Source organism: Fistularia commersonii, chromosome 35 (genome assembly GCF_037954325.1).
Source record: "Fistularia commersonii isolate RoL2024-O1a breed Wild chromosome 35, RoL_Fcom_v1.0, whole genome shotgun sequence".
NCBI classification, from domain to species: Eukaryota; Metazoa; Chordata; class Actinopteri; order Syngnathiformes; family Fistulariidae; genus Fistularia; species Fistularia commersonii.
The window spans coordinates 10,430,473-10,448,304 of NC_141318.1; the positions used below are offsets into that span (position 1 = coordinate 10,430,473).

At 40.3% G+C, this 17,832-nt stretch overlaps 1 long non-coding RNA gene across 1 annotated transcript; it reads left to right on the forward strand.

Annotated features, from left to right (window-relative positions):
• The first annotated feature begins 3,753 nt into the window (after nt 1–3,753).
• LOC147214106 (uncharacterized) lies at nt 3,754–5,077 on the forward strand. The gene is made up of 3 exons (XR_015104461.1): nt 3,754–3,923; nt 4,608–4,672; nt 4,950–5,077. It is a non-coding gene; the product is annotated as an uncharacterized LOC147214106 (long non-coding RNA).
• Nucleotides 5,078–17,832: the final 12,755 nt, after the last annotated feature.

Genomic DNA, 17,832 nt, shown 5'->3' on the forward strand with positions numbered 1-17,832 from the left:
AGTCTGTTCTCAAGGCCTCTCGGGCCATCCCACACCTGCCAGCAATGGTCAGAGCCTCCTCCAAATCCGTAGCTCCCTGTTCTTGGCATTTGGCTTTCAGAGCAGGATCTAGTCCAGCCAGAAACCTACTAAATTTCTCCTCACTCTGTGCTAAATCGCCATAGTTCGGGAATGCCTCATGAACTAGCCGGCTTATGTCAGCTGCATAGACCTCGAGGCTCTCCCCTGAAGCACGGGTACGGGCGGAGAGGTTTGTTTTGAACCTATCAAGGAACTGCTTCTGTCCAAAGGCCTCTACCAATTTCTCCTTCACTTGTGCATAATCTGCCTGGACAAATGCTGGTAAGCTGTCCCAAAAAAGAAAAGCTGCTTCTGTCAGGCGTGTTGGCAAAATCCTCGATAACTCACGGTCAAGGTTATCACCAGTGCCTCCGATCAATGCCTTCACCGCTACCTCATACTGTCGGGCCCAGCAGGGGAAACTTTGTTTCCCCCCTCCGGAGAATGGCGGCGGGAGTTCAATTCTCCGCCGCTGTAGACCGGCGGTCCTCCTCGTCGCTCCCTATAGTTATAATCCAGTGGGTCCTCCTCGAATCGGTACATGTTGGTCCCCGTTGGACAGTAGTAGGTCACCTTTTAATCCAACAACAACACGTCCGCGCTGGTTTCCAACACTAACCTCGCTAGCCGGTGCGAGCGCTAGCTGGTGTTAACGAGTATGCTAGCTGCCTCGCTAAACTTTGCTTTGCGGTCAATAACCGTCTCTCTCTGTAAGAATCCCACCGCTGTCACCAATGTAGCCGAGTTATTGGGGGAAGTGGCCTAATTCAATGAATCCACAAAACAATTAAAGCGAAGACTCCAGAGCTCTCTAGGGTAACGATTCCATCTTTTTATTCTTGTCCAAGTCTGTCGCACCGTCAATCTTCCAAACCCACAGCATGCCACACTTCCGCCCTCTCTTAGGGTTTCACAATAAGAGCTCTCAGCATCTATTGTGGTTACTGCTTACAATCGGAACAAGAAAAGAAAGATATGTTACACAACTAACTGTTCCCGCTTCCAGGTAAAAAAAAAAACAGAATTCCTTGCACCCCAAACCACACCCACAAAATTCCCAGCAATCCCAAAATCACACAGAAAACAAGCATCAATGGAAACCCCAGTATAGGAAGTAAATCAATCCATCCATCCATTATCTACCACATACTTGGGGTCGGGATGCTGGAGCCTATCCCAGCTGTCATTGGGCAAGAAGCGGTGTACACCTTGGACTGGTCGTCAGTCAAATGCAAGACCACATATAAAGACAAACATGCATTCACTCTCTCATTCATACACTATGGCAAATTTTCCAATTTTTACAATGAACCTACTGCATGTTTTTGGACTGTGGGAGGAAACCTGATAACCCAGAAGAAACACACAGACACTGGGAGAACATGCAAATGCCACACAGAAAGCTCCCCTGTTTGGGCAGAAGTGCTGACCTCCCCTGTTTGGGCAGAAGTGCTGACCCCTGTCCCACCCCTCGGGAGTAAATCCTTTGACGATAGCTTCTGATAACACTGTGAAAAACCAGTGGGTGCCCGTGTGACATTATTTCATTACAGCTTCCCCATTTCAGAGTCAGCTTTTCACATTGCCATGTAAACCTCAGCTGTGTCATGGTGGCACAGCAGCACAAAAGGCCCTGGTCTGATTCCTGCAGGAAGCCTTTCTGTATGAAGTTTGCATGTTCTCTTTTGGGTGCCCTCTGGGTTCTCCAGTTTACTCCGACATTCAAAAAACATGCAGAAGGTTAATTGGATGTGATCAGCTGGTGACCAGTCCAGGGTATACCCTGTCTTCGCCCAATGACAGCAGGGATAGACTGCAGCATTCCCCTGAACCCTAACTGTTGGATAAGTAATTAATAATGGATGAATGAATGAATGAATGAATGAATGAATGAATGAATGAATGCAAACCTCAGTTGTTTTGAATTTATTTTAGATGGTGAGATAACCAGATTGGCGGAAGCTTCTTTAGTGCAAGACTCGCTTTACCATTTCGTGGCTTGCATTATGTCTAATGTCTAATGGACACCATTCATTCAGTTTCCTGGTTTTCTCCTTATGAAACAAGCTTCACCAACAAGGAACAGATTAACTCCTTTTACAGTAAGACAGGAAATCTTCCCCGGCAAATTCTACCACTCAATTCTTCTACACACAAAAAATGTCTGAATGGTTATTGAAAGGTTCTAGGATCCGCAGAAAGTTCCTATAGTATAGTTCCTATAGACTGTTATTCAAATGTATGTCGACTATAGCCGATTGGCTATAGTCGACATACATATGAATAACAGTCTTCTCTTCTGGGCAGAAAAACTTTTCCTGAAACAGTGGACCTTAAATACTTTTGCTAGTATTACTTCAATCTTCAAGTCATAAACACATTAGGATTCATATTTAGGTCAGTTGGGACTTATAAAAGTAGAAATAAATGAGATGAAAAAAATGGAAATAAGGAAGAACTACAATCTGAGGTAACACCCATCTATTGTTCAAGGTGGGAAAAAATGATACAAACAAAAAATTATCATATCAACTTTTTCAGAAGGACAACTATTTATTTTTTCAGCTTATAAATTAACCATGTGGTTTTATATTCAAACCCACCAAAATCTTAATTTATTTTCAACATTTTCTTAATAACATACATACTCTAAATATCTTGAAAACATAAAGTTTGAGGTGACAAATCCTGCCCATAGGCCTGTCCTTCAGCATCAGATTTTCTGTTAAAACATTCCTATATTGTGGGAAGATTAAAAATGCCATTCTTTTAAATTATATATTTAAGATAAGATAAGAAGATAAGAACAACTTTATTTATTCCGAAGGAAATTGTTGTGCCAGAGTTTCAAGCAAAACATAACAATAATAGCTAATAGTAGGAAGGAGGGAGCATAAGACATACAATAAAATATAAAGTGTCAAGATTAAGGCTATCAAGTGTTTCAAGGTCTTAGCAAGTACAAACATTTGAATATTCCCTTTGGTTGAAGGAAGAGGAATTAAAAAGTCTGATAGCCTCAGGTAGGAAAGACCTCCTGTGGCGTTCAGTGGACGTCCTTGGTGGTATCAATCCACGACTGAATTTCAGCTGTGTATTCATGTTGATAAAAGCTTATAAAACCGTATCAGTTCTATCTTTTCATGTCTGGAAAAAAGGCACAAAACCGATATATATGATTTGGGACTAACAAATACACAAGACCAGACCTAAAGTAGCACTAAGAGGTATTGACCACAGGGAAGCAGTATCCGTCTATAAATATATGTCTATAGATCACTGGCGAAGCAGACGCGCTAATCACTTCTGGAATTGACCTAGTTCCAAGGGAAAGTTGGAAAAAAAATCATCAGACATTCAATAAAAGACATTATTTTATAAACTGAATTCTACAATTGTAAAAAAGTTACAACAAAAAAAACTATCTGGCCATACGAAATGTCATTTCCGCTTGTCTGTATAGTTCCGAACATGAGAGTAGGTACAGTAATTGATCCTAATAATCTCTATTATAATCTAATAATAATAATAATAATAATAATAATAATGATAATAATAATAATAATAATAATAATAATAATAATAATAATAATAATCTTTGTCCATAAGCATGTGTGTGTGTGTTTATATATGTTGTGTGAGCGCGTGCGTTCGTCCGCGTGTGCGTGGTCGGGCACATTCGTGACTGTCAGCCTTCGTGACCGCAGCGAAACACGGATCTAAAGAAACGGAACGCATAGTTTGGGCGGCAGATAGAGAGGAGAGAATCTGCGTATAGATCGGGGAATAAAGCCTCCGTGCAGTAACCGAGGTGTCGTCAGACGACTGCTACGAGCAGCAGATTGCTCAGGCACGATAAATCGGTGAGTGAAGAAACCCTCTGTAGTACTTATTAAATCTGGTAAAAATATAAATAAAAATACTAGTTTCTTTTTTTTTCTCACCACCTAAGTCGTATCGTCTTGAATATGCCCTCAGTCCCTTAGCTAACCCGGCATTTTAACGTGGAGAAGTTTGCGAGCGCCAACTTCGCGGTGCTGTCCAAATTCACCCAACGCCAGTCAGAAAAAATGTCCAGAAAGATTAGTTTGTGTACCAGTAAACTGTGTATCTTCCTCACCTATACCAAAGACACGATGGAAATACTCAGACATATGTGTATAAGTCTACGCACTTGGTATTCTGTGAGCATCTCGACATTCCAAGTAAATCACAAGGTTAATATTATTGTAACGTCACTGTTGTAGAGAATGAAAGCAAAGTATGACATCTAGTCACTAGAATTTGTTGCAGTAGCATGTAAAAATATATTTTGACCTTTTAAAATAAGAACAAAGTGACTTGGTTTTCTCAAGGTGTATTGTGCAATTTCCTGGAGGATAGGAAAAAACAGTTATTGTGTTTAATTTTTTCTTTATTTGAAGTCAGCTTGTCTCGGTTGAAACTTGCCTTACCAAGAGCATAGTTGTACATTTGTGTCTATTCCTTGAGTTTATGTCAAGTTGGTAATTTAATTATACAATTGTAAATATTCTCCTCTTTTTCAGCCTAAGTCTCTGTTCTCTTGTCCAAAAGAAAACCTGCAATGTCTTCATATTCAAGGTCTGTTATGGTATGTCCCAATATCACACTGGTGTGACTATAGGTGTGTGGCACGTGCCCCCCCCCTCCCCCATTACAATTTGATCTTATTGCATGTGTTATTTTCAAAATTGCTAATGTTGGGTTGTGTATATGTGTCTTCTCTGGCCTCTTGCAATAGTGCATTAATGAATGACCGTACATGTTGTCACTTGTAGCATTGTGTCTGTCCAGTGAGTATGTAATGGACATTTCTGCTGCAGCAGCAATCTGTTACGTAACAGGTTGTCCTCTGCATCGTCCTGCAGGGCTGCCCAGGATTAAGTAAAGATCTGATTTCTTACCAGCACAGCACAGCACTCTTTCTTTCTGTGGGGATTGAGACAACACAGCTTTAGCCTTCGCTTCAGTAAATCCTTTGGACACTTTTGCATCGGCCAAAACAAGCTTCATGCAGGTCTGTTTCAAATTCAAAAGTATCTTTAAAAAGGCCTTCTTTATTTCAGTTTGCTTGGTCACTGCATTGTATGAGCTATGCAGCAGTTTGTTTTCCAGTTGAGGTCCATTTATGAATTACATTACCGTAACAGAAAGCAGATGCTGCTGCTGTGCCTGCTGCTGCAATTTTGGACATAGCATTTGATATTAACACAGACCTCATAGCATGGTAGCAAGGTCCCGGGTTCAATTCCTGGGCCTGACGGGGCCTTTCTGTGTGGAGTTTGCGTCGCTCTCCCCATGTCGGCTCAGGTTTCCTCCGGTTTCTCCTACCACTTAAAACATGTACAATAGGTTAGGATGAATGAGAGTGTGTTTGTGAGCGCAACTGTGGGACAACGGATGCAAATTGGCCCATGGCTACAATCGGAGTGGTTTGTTTACATGTCTCATGTGTGTTCATTAACATGCACTGTCCCAAATAAATAAACATAAGATAATGTTTTTTTTTCTCTAAATATATATTTTGATTTCATGGTTCAAGTTTACAGGTCTTTTATACAATGCCTATTTAATAGAGCACAAATGGTATAATGGTCTTTGGGCTCTTCCTAAAAACAAATTTTGGTTCTTCTGAAATTTAATACAAATTGTGAAGGCATTGTTTGGATAGCCAAAAGTTTTATCAAACTGCATCAAATTTGTTAAAATGTAGTATGCCATGTGTTCCTCCCAGTGGCGGGCCATGCATTTTACACCAAGGCCTTCAGTAGTGCTCCAAATCAATCCACCCCCCAATAATTAGTATATGGCTATAAAAAAACATCTAATGCAGTATAAAGAGGGGTGCGTTGCAGATAGATAACCGATGTAGTGTTAAAATTCACTCACGGGAGCGCATCATGTGACGACAAAGGCATGCCCAACTCTGGACTCTTCCACTGACACCCCCCTGTGCGTAATCGATCCCGCACCTGCGGCTTTGTCCGGGGCGCGGCCCGGCACCCCAAGTGCCACAATTCCAAGAGTGTGTAAAACAAGTCCTTATTAGGAAATAAACCCGACCGTTGAGGCGATGGTATAAAATGGCAGCGCCTCCTCGGCTCGGGGTGAGAACCTCCTCCCCTGCACATCCGCTGGACGCGTCTCATCGGGTGTCCAGAGAGGGAGAACAATCCTCTCGGGATGACATACATTCTAGCCCAGGATTATCTTTGACTTGGGATATCTTGTAAGTGTATTTCCTGACTTTGAATAAACCATTCTTGCTTGATCAGTTCCTGTACACACCGGGATAACAAAAGTCCGGTCCCATGGCAGGAGCCACATCAACGGACAGAAGCCACAATAAATGCCTTTATAGCAAACAGTTGCGACACATAAAAAGCACCAATAATAACCTGATAAACTTGCAGTATTATTCAGGAAAATAGTAGCATTTGTAGACAAAAGCCATCCTCCTTTCTTTCTCAAACAGAGTTCAATTATTCTGTCGTACAGATTATCTGTGTGCTTCGGCTCCAAGCACTGCTAGCAATAAAATTTGCCTGTGAGCCTGTGAGCCAGGGGTACCGGTCGTAGTTTGTGGCTTGAAAATGTGGTTTGAAAATTGTGGCTGAAACCTGCTAGAGGGCTTTGATGTCGCCAACTCAAAATCTGATTGGTTGAAGCAACAGCGTCATCAACACAAATTTTTTGTGTGAAGGGCATGCGAACCGATTGTGCAGCCTCCTCCCCCCCCCTCTTCAGGCAGACTCCTTTGACTTTGACCTGCCTGGCAACAGATTATGGCTGAAATTTGATTGGTTAAATGCTTTAGTATGAAAATGCATGTCTGGAAGGGGCACAACTGGGAGAAAAAGCTATGAAGGGAAGTGATCAGACCATTTGGAATTACTTAATAAGTATTCATGGACAAATTTTAATTTACGTATGTGATTCAGATATTTTTTTAGGCCAGCAGAGAAGGCCTTGCAAGTCCTGACGGCCAACCACTGGCTCTTCCATACTCTGCCAAGGCAAAAAAATAAATTAAAAAATTAAGCCTATATGATACATGAATTGTGGCGGCACAGTGATGCAGTGGTTAGTGTTTCCCAATCACCCCTTTGGTACAAATAAAGTTTTCTCTGATTCTAATTCCAATGCTTCAGCCTCAAGGCATGAAGGACGCTGGTTCGATTTCAGCAAGCGGACCTTTCTGTGTGGACTTATTGTCTGCGTGGGGATTTTCTGGTTTCCTCCCACAGTCCAAAAACATGCATAAGTTTAATTGGAAATATTTCAAAAAATTGCCCTGAATGAGTGATGGATGGATAATACATGAGTTCATATTCATGTATTATTAATGCATGAATATTTATATTCATGTGTTAGACAGTAAGTAGTATTACAGGTTGAAAATATTCAATGTTTCACAGACAAAGACAAGAAACAAAGAGTTATAGCAGCTTTAAGTCCACCACCTTAGTAAGCCTATTTAGAGATTAACATAAAAATGGTCGCTCTTACAGGTACTTCAAGTGAGCAAATTTAAGTTGCTATTTCATAATCATGACATGCACATTATTAATGCGACATGAAGATTCCTGATATTCTAAGTGCCTAAGCCCCTCGAGCACTTTTTAATAAAAGCAGTAAGAGACACCTTGAAGTTACCTTCAACCATTCCTTTGCAGAGTCGTTCAGCAATTGTTCGCTTGATGTATAGCACATAAATGTTCTGCTTCCTTATTGCTTGTCCAAATTGGGATAATTCAGAAACTATATCCAGCTGTTACTGAACTACAACCTGACAATATTTTAGTTGAGTGTCAAAAAAAAACATTGTGGTTCCAGTCTGATGGAACAACAAAAATATAAATGTCCAAGGATGTTGAAGTAGCTTATTGTGGGTATGTTAATATTTTGACAACTGTAATATATTTTGGCTGGTAAACAACCCCCTATCAGCACCAGATATAATTAGTTTTTAAATCTTATGGTTACTGTGGCCATTTTGATGCTGATGGCAAATTTTACACTCATTATTTTCGCAATGGCTGTGTCCAGCCGGGATCATGGATTTGTAGATAAAGCAAACTGAGCTTTTACAGTATGTAATAGATTGGTGGATCTATCAAAGATTGTACTATCTGATAAAATTTATTGATAACTGTATTGTCTGGGCCTAGTTTATATACTTAAAAAAACACATCCTCTCTCAAAAAATCCCTGGCTTCGTCCTGCTGGATACAATGTTTGACTTTCTTGTAAAATCTTGTCTTGCGGTCGGGATGCTTCTGGTTTCAACTTCATTGCCTTTATAGTCATACTGCTGTATTTAATACCAGAGAAAATCCTCACTAACACCCACAAACATCTGGATTATTCTTTTAATGGGAGGGATATGCAGTGGTTATGTATTTATTGATACGCTCCAGCTCCATAAGAGAACTTACACTACAGCCATTCTGATTTGTGTCACACTAGGTTAAATGCAAGTATGTATGATTGATCAAAAAAATTCAGGTCATTTAGTTGTTTATTCGCGGTGCAGTGACTCATTAAAGCTGAAACCTCAAGCTAAATAAATAAGCTGAAAACAATTATGATGTTTGTACTTTTTTCCCCAAACAATTTAGCAGTTGAAATAGATATGAAGAATGAAAAGATAAAGGTTTGGGCAGTTACTAATGACTGACATCTGTCATTTGTAGGGTATATGGTGAAACTTTAGCCTCTAAGCTCTGTTTTTGAATATATGTCAAATATTACTTTTTCCTTTAAATTTTTGTATTAGTTTTGGACATAAGACTGTTGTCTGGCAGATTAGCTAGTAAATGTAACCTTTTCTAACAAGGTAGTTGCAATCATCACATTTCTGCTTGTGTTCCTTTATCAAACATTCCAAAATGTTTTCTTTAAAAGTGTCTTTCTTCAGCTTTGTCAGACTTTTGTTTTTCTTGTTTAACCAATTGTGGTTATAAGCACCCTTATAAGCAGAACTTAGGGAAAATACTGTCTAATCTTTCACTGCCTGCTCAATTTTTGCTTTTTTTTCGTAACAAAAACCACACAACTAGAAGAACAAATGCCTTTATTTTCACATACAGTTATACATAGAGCACATCTTCAGTGAAATTTGACCACTGCATTTGACCCATCAAGGATGAACCATGAGCATAAGGCAGCCAAGGCGCAGTGCCAGAGGAGCCGTTCGGGGTTCAGTGTCTTGCTCAACAACACTTTGCAGGTTCGGAGGAACCAGGAATCGAACCAGGAATGTTAGGTTTCAAAGGACAACATCTCTAGCCCCCTGAACCCCCCAAAAAATTTTCAACAGTTAAAAGAAGCTTTTTATGTCCATAACCTAAAGATAATCCATTTTTATTTATTAAGTAAAATAGTTAGTGATTAATGAGATAGTTAACATCTAACATATTAAGTGTTTTAGCTCAAGACTTACATTAAACTCTAGCATATTTATTAAGAGACCTCTTCTGCAGAATGAATTCTCCTGACAGTGCTGTACCATCAGAAAAGGACAGAATTAGTGCAGGAAACAGGGCTCGGTAATGGTCTCAGTGTGTATAGATCTGCTGATTCTGGTAGAGATAGAGAGATAGAGGATGGATAAGAAAGATAGCAATTATGGCCAATGATTTCAAAATATCATTTCATATATGCAGTTTTGAAAATTGGGGAAATAAGGCAATACAGACCGATAACTGTTAAATGTGATATTGGATTTCTTTTTCATTTTGATGCCCAGTACTAAAAGTTTCTGTCCTGCCTTAATTAAAAAAAAAAACATTGGCTATTGACAGAGCTCATAATCAGGCAAAAAAAAAAAAAAAAGAAATATTTCCTGTTTATGATTACAAATTTATCCTCAAGACCCTACCTACAAGTTTTGGGGATTTAGTTTTGTTTTATTTTTAACATAAATATTTTCAATAAATTGGCCAGGACCAAGAACCAGGATTAGGAGTATTTTGTCAAAGAATGTAATAATACAATTGTCAATGATTAGTTATGCCAGGTCAGATTTTAACTAGTCCTTAGTCCTTATTACACTGGAGACTCACCCATTTTATCTGCCATGTATCTGGCATTTTTAGCTCTCCAGTAATGGGCAGATATTATTGTATGAAATCAGTTCACTATTTTTTTCAATTTGGTGATTTGCTTTTAAGTTCCCCACTGTAATCCACATCTGCTTTCAGTTGACATATTTCAATTTAGAGTTTATTCCAAACATGTGAAAACATCCATAATACAAAAAACATCCATAATACAAGTATGTCACATTGACATTTCTTCTGCACTCGCTCCTACCCCATTACCCAACGAATCACCAACCTCTAACTGTGTTATGCATTGAACAGCGACGCAAAACGTCAGTGATTGTAACAACTAGTCCTGTCATTGACTCTGAATCTACCCCTTTACCCCACAATTGATTTGATATAAATCTTGACTGTGTGGAAACCCAAGCTTCTCTAACTTTGTGTTAATTTGGGTCCCAATTGCCAACCTCTAGCTGTTTTATGCATTTGCATTTGTTTAATTTCTCACTGGTCTCTCTTTTCTACAATTTACCCTCCTCCAACCTTTTCACAATTATAGTACATTGTTTAACTTTTTCATTATGCCCATTCCCTTTCTTCATCAACCCCAAATCTCCTTCTCTTTCTGCTTAGACTCCTTCAACCAATAAGAGGGAGGGGCCCAGTGCAGCCTAGCAACAAATAATCAAGTTGAACTTGACTAGACTTCCTTCGTGTCATCTGGTGGGTGGAGTGTGGACCTTGACCAGGGTCCTTGCAAACTCACAGCTACACACAGGGGTACTTTGAAAACACAGCATACATGAGTCAGTTGAGCTCCCCCCCATCAGAGTTCATCAGTTGCTAACGCAAAATGGTCAACGGAGACATTCTGACATGAAGTGGACAAAACAAACTGAACCCTTCTGGAATTACCTTTCTCATAGCAGATGTGATGACATAAAAAAAATAAACACAAATAAGTCCTTTGAAGATGCATATTGATTGTTGCCACACTGGCTGACAACTTGGTTGGTCCCAAAGGAGCTTTAGAAGCTTGCTTCTATACCTGTATGTGATCAAGATTTAACAATGAAACATTCTCATTGTAACCGCATATACTTTCTACTGCAGTGACTGCAGCTGGGATTAATTCATTTTAACTTGCTTTGATACTGGCAAAGCAACAAACAAGACTGTGACAAGACTGTGAACAAGTAAAAATAAGAAAAAGCAGAGGTTAGTCCTATCATTAATACACAATTTACTAAGTAAATCTCAAGTCTTTATACTCAAGTCCTGTTCGTTGGTGATGTTGACATCAAAGTGGAGTTGCAAGTTGGTTGTTTTTTTTTGTTTGCTTTTTCTTTTCTAATTTTTTTTTCCAGTTCAGGCTACTTTTCAATTTGTGATGTGAATCCACAATTGTTGGCTAGACATTGATATGTATTTGGGTCAGGCAAGCTGGATATTTAAAGGTGAACAGACGGTCAAGACAGGACAGGCAGAATAGAATGAGGGGGAGATATGAAAAGTACAGATAAAGAAAAGACTGACTCACTGAAAGCATTGGAGGTCCCTGATGTGCTCTTTTCCTTGGAAATAATACAAAAATGCTTTTCTTTCTATAACCTCATGAGCTTACAAGAAGAATCTGAATAGATAAAATTGTGTAAGCAAAGTAAAACAGAAGGACAAAAACGTCAAGGATCTTTTACAAAAGTTTTTATGTATGGGCAAATATTTGTAGATGAAACTGGTTCGGGTGACACACTCCAAATGAAGGGACAACACTAAGAGAATTTACTAGTAAGAGTATGGGTGTGAAGTAACAAGATATTGTGGTCTTCTGAGGGCAGCGTGGCACAAAGTAGTGCTGATTATGGAGTGGAAAGTTAGTGGCAAAAACAGAGGTATGGACTCTGCAGAGATTAGGAAACAGGACAAGTGGGAGCAACATTAATGAAAACAATAGTGTTCAAACAATTGTGCTACCAGTTTGTTACGTTGATTCCATGCTTTGTGTGTCATGGAACTCGTGAAAGCTCTGCCCTCTGCAGTCACAAGGCTTGATCTGTCCAGTGACCGAGGTCTGGTTTCTCTGGCTTCATGGTTTCTGTAATTGTTTTCTTTGAAATGAAATTGGCATATGATGATGCACTACAGTGGTGCGACATCAGCCAAGTTTGGGCCTCCTTTTATAGTTCATATGAGACAATGCTGCTTCTACATGACATTTATTTGGCATTATCAGGCATATCAAAAACAACAATTTGAGGGAAGAGTGTCACCTTGTACAATATCTTGTAAGTAAGCAGAAGCAAAGGTGTCCTAACCAATGTGCCCATTAAAAGAGCATTAGCTTTGTTAGAGTAGCTACATGAAACTCTAAGGCTACCTTCATATTTTCATCCTACAATTTGTATGAGGTACAAAGATTTCATTAAGATGTTCTAACCAAAAATATCCTTGATATGTGTTTGCCTGTATCAATTCACTATTCCCTTAAGCAACGACTAACCTTGAAATTTTGTCAGAAACCATAGTTGTTTTCGTTACATTTGAGGAATACCCTATTCTATGAATTTGTTTAAATAACTCCCGGGAGACAATTAACTAAACAAACAGCTTTTTAGAGGGTAAGATATATCACGTGGCATTGATCGAAAAACGAAATACTTTATTGAATTAACGTAGGTATGTCCCAAGATGTATTTTTTTTAAATGTTGCCTAACATTTAAAACAACAGCCAAAGTCTGTCAGCTTGCTTTGACTTGGAGAATTACTCTGCAGCTGTTTAAACATTACCAGTCGCTGCCTTGCACTCAGTTTTGGACCTATTCCAATCATTGTTAGCTCTGAAACATTTCACCCAACAGCACGACATCTTGCCCCAGGAACAGGCATAGCCTGATGTTCTTGATTTCTTTAACACGGTTTCTCTGGTGCTTGCTGAATTTGGAATGACATAAGTGAAAACTTCTTAAAAAGCAACAATCAATTAAAAAAAAAAAGATGAAGCAGTAAAAAGCAATTTGCGACTTCTTTCATAAGATGATTTTGCTGTAATTATGTCATTGGAAGGGTTAGGAGAGAGCTGCAAAGAGGAAATTGAGAAAATTTCAGTAAGCCTGTGCATCAAGGCTGACAATTTGCCCTTCTTAAAGAATTTCAACCAAAAGCATCTAAAAGAGCACTAATGTTCTAGTCTATGTCTGTGGAGTGTAACGAATGTAGGATGGACCCAATTGCAGCACAAACGAATCAGGTCTGCAGTGAAGCAGTTTTATTTCAGTGGGCACACAGATGCGTCAGTGGGTATGGCTGGATTTGAAACCAGGTCTCCTGTGTGGCAGGCAGGAACGGTACCACAAGACTGCAGTTGGATCGGGTCGGCTGACGGTACCAGCGGTGAGGAGCTGACGGGGTGAAGCTGACGCATTAGGTTGGGGACGAGATGAGAAGCAGAGGCCGGAGGAGAGTTGGGGCGATACCAGGGAAGCAATCCGGAAATAACCGCTGGAGAGTCAGGCATGAGAGCGAAGACAATCTGGCAAAGAGTGAGTGGAGTGAGGTTGCATATAAGCTGGCTTGATTGGAGATGGTGAGCAGGTGACAACAGCAGGTGAAAGCAGTTAAGCTGATGAGGGGTGTGGCTGAGCAACAGAGCAGGGGAGAGGAGAGCAGACTGTGACATGGAGGTTCTCAGTTTTCCAGGTCATGAGGAATCCTTGTTAAAATCTCCTTTGCCTTGGCAACTGGAGAAATCCAAATCCAGTTGCCAAGACAAGAAGATATTTACAAGAATTACATCAGTCGAACATTGTATGGCTACATTCTGATGGCTGTTAAACTAGCCCTTACTCAAGGTGGCTAACTAGTTTTACAGTCTCCTGCATTAGTGCTGGTAGAGTTAATTGTTCTGTTGTAATTGCTGAGTTGCTTCTTCATAAGATAAGATAAGATAAGATAAATTAAGATAAGATAAGATAAGATAAGATAAGATCAGATTAGATCAGATTAGATCAGATCAGATAAGATAAGATAAACGTTATTGATCCCCATGGCGGAGTTTCCTTTGTCACAGCTGCATAACAGTTATAATGTCAAACAAAGGAAAATAAATATGAATATAAATATGAATAGAAAGACAGAAGATAACAAGACAGCCACAAATAGATAGACAGCAGATAACAACAAGAAAGACAGCTGAGTTAGGGCATGACATGTGAATGGGTGTGGTAGTGAATGGGGTACGGTAGTGAGATTGTGGAATTGTGGAAGCAGCACAGGTGCATGGAGTTGTGTGCCGTCCAGACTGCTGTTGTACAGTCTGATGGATGTTGGCCCAAAGAAGTGTCTGAAGTGTTCAGTTCTGCACCGGCGTGGAGTTGAACCGTTGGCTGAAGGAGCTGCACATAAGCCACAGCTCGTCATGCAGGGGGTGGGAAGGACTGTCCAGGGTTGCTTCCAGTTTGTCCTTCACCCTCCCCACTGTCACTGATTGAGGATTGTCCAGGTTCAGTCCCACCACCGAGCGAGCTTTCCTCACTATCTTATTGAGCCTATTGACCTCACTAGTCCTTGAAGGTCTTGAGGAGCCCACTACAGACACCAAACGACCTCAGTCTCCTCAGGAAGAACATCCTGCTCTGACCCTTGCTGTAGAGTGCATCAGTGTTGTGTGACAAGTCCAGTTTGTTGTTGATGTGGACCCCAAGGTACTTGTAGGAGTCCACTATCTCCACCTCTTCACCCTGGATGGTAATTGGTACCTGTCTCCTCCGAATCTTCCGGAAGTCCACAACCACCTCCTTGGTCTTCGAGATGTTGAGTAGGAGGGGGTTTTGTTTGCTCAACTCAACAAAACTGGTGATCAGACCTCTGAACTCCTCCTTGTTCAAGGATGGAAGAGTCATCGAAGAACTTCTGGAGATGGCAGGAACCGGAGTTGTACCGGAAGTCGGAGGTGAAGAGGGCGAAGGGGAATGGAGACAGGACAGTACCTTGGGCCACTCCTGTGCTGCACACCACGGCCTCAGAAACACAGCCATCCACCCTAACATATTGTGGCTGTCCTGTGAGGTAGTCCAGGATCCACGCAGTGATGTCAGGGTGAAGTTGCGTGCCCAGCAGCTTGTCCTTGAGGAGGGTGGATTGAACGCTGTTGAAGGCAATGAAGAAGTCAAAGAAAGTGACTCACAGCGCTTCCTGTGTGGAGGTGGGGGCTGTACTGCGGTGCTAATGCTGTTTGGCAGGTGGAGGGGGGTTGGTGGGGCTATGTGTGGGCTCTGTTGGCTTGTTTCACGTTCCTGTGCTCATGTCTTTTCATCTTTCACTCCATCCAACTCTGGCCCTAACCTGCTTGACAACCGTATCTTAATGCGTAGCAGGCTCCAACCACGCAACAATTACCTATACACTGGCTTCTCTTCATACTTGCACACACATAGCCCTATTGAGACCCAAAGGCTGATGGTGAAACTGATTCTAACAGGAATGGATAAGAGGGGTGGTTGTTGATGGGGAAATCCAGCAGTTTAATCTAGATGAAGTCAGGTCAGTTTTAGATGCTTCATGTCAAGGGGAACGGATTGCTGACAATGTCTTACTGTAATGTAGGACACTGTTTCTAAGAAACATTCAGCAGTGTCAGTCCTACTAATATCATTCTAAATTTTTTGATGAGCAAATTATTTTGACAGCTTTCAAAAATCCTGGAAAAATGGAAAAAATAGAATGTAAAAAGCAAGAAAATACATTCAAAATCTGTTGAAATTACCCAAAAACTAAAGAACAATAAAACCATTAAAAGAGCTATTAGAAATTTTTAGATTTTCGGGGAATCAGCACTTTCTGGGGAAAGATTCCCCTTCAAAAATGTGAAATGACACTGCCATTAGGATAAGGCTTAAATTGACATATTGTAGACAAGTTAAGATTGCTCGGTAAATGCCAGAGGGAACCCTGTCTCTTGTTTTTATGCTGGGATTTCTGGTGTACTGGGATCAGACTGCCTTTTTTTCTCAAATCATTCACCATAAATTGAGCCATTTCACAGGCACAATGTGCCTGTGAAAACAGTTAGAATATCTATTCTCTCTGCAGTCTTTGCCCTTTGCTAGGGGTCCCAAAACTATTTCCTGCGAGGGCCAAATAACTTTTCCCTTCTCTGATGGGGGGCCGGGGCAGTTTGTAACAAAAAGTGTGACGGTCACAGACCTGTCTAAACGTAAACATTGATTGTTTTCCATAAAGCCACACATAACCAAAAATGAACCCTTTCTGGGATCTTGACAGGAAAAAAAATGAAAATAAATAATAACATTATAAACAAAATAAATTAAACTATTTATGAAGTCAATAATAACCAAATAACCCTTTTCAAGTTTTTTACAGAAAAAAAGACCAGGGAACATTAACTTTCTTGTAGACACAACTGTTTGCAGCTCTCTCATATCAAATTCACTGTGAAAACCAGAAAGCAAGCAGGCTATAAAACCGAACTAATACCAACACCAACCAAGTTAAATACACCTACCAGGTTAAATACTATATATTCTGAATCTATTGTTCTCTTACCTAATCTTTTCGCCATTATTCTGTATTATTTGTCGTGTTACTGTCCGAACTATGCATCCCCGGCTGATTCAAATCAGTGCAAATCAGAGTGAACTTGGGTAATGACAAAAAATTTACATAATATTTTGTGTTGCGGGTATGCAAGGTACATCAGCATACATTATTTATATAAAGAATGTTTTGCATTTTTGCTGTGGGTAGATCATTTTGACATGGTAATTCTACAAGTAGCTTGAATGCTAAACAAGTGTGAGCACCCTTGATCTGTAGTCTAACTATTATTGTTTAATGCAATGATGATCTGATAGATTTCAATAATTATATGGTTCTGAGAAATGAGAATTGTGTATAAGATGCTGTTCCTTGCCATATTATGGATTGAAGTTAAGTAATTATTTGCTTGTTTTTTTAAATTGATTAAATCACTGTAATAGAATAGAAAAGAATGCAGTCTCAGGGCGGCACGGGTCGGTGTCCCCCAGAGCCAGCCTGGATGGGGCACAGGCCAGTGTCTCCCTGAGCCAGTCCCAGGCCTAGATAAATGCAGAGAGTTGCGTTAGGAAGGGCATCCAGCGTAAATCTTTTGCCAAAACCTAACATACGAATGAAACCTAATAACCAGATCATAACGGATCGGTCGAGGCCCAGGTTAACATCTTTCCTCAGCCGCAGGGAATCTTCAATCTTTGTAGTTACAGTTAACAGTTAGGACAATTCATATTTCATTGTATATCTTATTCTTCCTCCTTTCTACTATTATCTATTACTGTTATGTTTTTTACTTGAAACTCTGGCACAACAATTTCCTTTGGGATTAATTTGTTCTCATCTCATCATCTCATCTCATTGACAACGACCACCATTGGTACTGATGATCTACAGGGAAACAAGGGGAGTACTTGGTGTGTCATCTGGAAGGAAAGTAGATAAGGAGACTTGGGGGTGGAATGAGGAAGTGCGGGAGTATATACAGAAAAAGGAGTTAGCTTAGAAACAGTGGGACACTGAGAGGACTGAAAAGAACAGACAGGAGTACAGGGAGATACAACGTAAGGTAAAGATAGAGGTAGCAAAGGCAATACAAAGGGCGTACAATGGCCTGTATGCTCGGTTGGACAGGAGGGTGACAATGATCTTTAC